This window comes from Vollenhovia emeryi, unplaced genomic scaffold (assembly GCF_000949405.1).
Source record: "Vollenhovia emeryi isolate VEMERY1.0 unplaced genomic scaffold, V.emery_V1.0 DF945974.1, whole genome shotgun sequence".
Taxonomy (NCBI): domain Eukaryota; kingdom Metazoa; phylum Arthropoda; class Insecta; order Hymenoptera; family Formicidae; genus Vollenhovia; species Vollenhovia emeryi.
In genome coordinates, this window is record NW_011960392.1 from 1 (window position 1) to 2,026 (window position 2,026).

At 41.6% G+C, this 2,026-nt stretch overlaps 1 pseudogene; it reads right to left on the bottom strand.

The window, feature by feature from the left end:
- Positions 1–69: 69 nt before the first annotated feature.
- Positions 70–1,988, bottom strand: LOC105560388 (annotated as a pseudogene).
- Positions 1,989–2,026: the final 38 nt, after the last annotated feature.

Genomic DNA, 2,026 nt, shown 5'->3' on the forward strand with positions numbered 1-2,026 from the left:
AATGCTTCGAAGCATTTATAGTATCAAGTGGACGCAGCCTATATTTTGCAGAAAAATTAATACACACCATTTTAATAGAAAATATAATATAATATACATATTATATAACATACATTATATAACATACACTTAAGCAATAACTTTTCAAGTGTTCAACATTTCTTCTTTCAAAGAAAAACGTCATTAATCACGCTTTAATCAGTTTTCTTGTTCTCGCGCACTATTACTTTCGTCTCCGTTCTGATTGTGATTCACACCGTCTTCATGTCGGTCGGGCTTCCGACAAACAAAGTACACGCTATTGTATTCGCACTGTAACATACTGTTTATATTTTGGGCATAACGCGTTTTCACTTTTGCCTGCTCCTTCTGGAAACAAAATAAACGATATGTCCATTGAATACAGGTCGTTCCGAAAGTGTCGCGCGCAAAAACCGAGTTCGTTACCTCCAATTGAAAGCCGAAGCCAAGTATAACGTCGCGGATGGCGTCGTAACTGGGCTCGATCGACTCCTCGTTTGGTAGGTCGCTGAAATGATAGAGCAATGGTCCGAGGTTTATCCAGATGCCGCCTGGCTTTAGGATCTTGTAGATCGTTTCTATAAATTGCACAACATTATTGGCGCAATCTATAAAGAAACATGTCGCGACGCAATCCCAATGATTACTCTCCGCATAAACCTGAAACAAATCGTGTCGATTTTATCAAACCAAACGCCATTATGAATTGCATACGTATGTGCATTCTCACTTTACCTCCAAAAAGTCACCCGCGGTCATAGAGAATTGGTTTCAAGTTGTTCATGTATTGATGCACCCACGGGTGTACTTGATACAAGTTTATATCTCTACATTTATTTAATACAAAGTTCGACGCGAACAGCATGAACAGGGAAAAGTCGTTTCCTTGGCAGGTATATCCGCGCTTCGCGATTTCAAAGGCGAGTCGACCCAACCCTGCGCCAGGTACTAAAATATTCACGTCCGACGGCGTACACTGGTCCGATGGAAATGGGTGTAATATTTCGTCTACGATTGGCTGATAGCATGCTTTCCGTTCCTCAGCGCCTTCCACGCTCCAGTCCCAATTCTTTGATAGTGGCCTGCACTTTTTCCTGATCCGATATTACAGGCCTTAGGTTCAGCGTATTGTCAATTTGGGCCGTGTTTGGACACACATTTTCAAATATATGAGCCACGTCCTTTATTATGAGCTTGATGATCTGATCGTTGTTATCGATACACCGTTTGACCTCCTGCAAGTGCTCCTTGTACTTGGCCAGAAACTTCTGGTGGTGTTGGGGCAGACTTAGGAAAAAAGACTCCGTCTTTCGCACTCTCTGCAGAGAGTGCGTTTTGTAATACCGGAACGCGGAGACGATCCTCTGAAAGTGCTTCCGCTCCTCCTCGTCCTCGTAGCTGTTGTGCGTCCGCCGCGGATGCGAGCTCGCGATCGTGTCCATCGCTTCCATCTTTAACCCGTCCGAGCCATCTGCATTATAATGAAACATTATGAATAATTTTACGAGAACGTATTTTCTGTAATTTGTACATTATTGCAAAATGAAAAACTGTAGAATTAAAGCTATATACAAAGATTGTTCGAACGAAATGTAATTCACATTTGTATGTTGAGGTTATGTATAGCTGAAAAATCACAGTTTTAAAAATATACGAGTATTATACAGGTAGTGTATTAATTTATAAACATATGTAATATATATGTATACTAGCCTTTCTTACTGGAAACAAAAGTGGTGAAAGAAACCTTGTAAATGCGCGATTAGGAAACTCTCTTCAATACGACGAGATGCGTTGGATTGCACTAACGACGGCACTGTTCGCACGACAGCACGTGCTTGCACCATGCTTACAGAATACTACATAACCTCACTTTATCACATATACTTACCGTGACAGCACCATGCCAACACTGTCTACTTTAGTGATATGAAATGGCACAGCGACAGCATAGTGTCTGCATGACACGCTGAGCATAACATGCTGGCATGCTTGGTTATCTGGG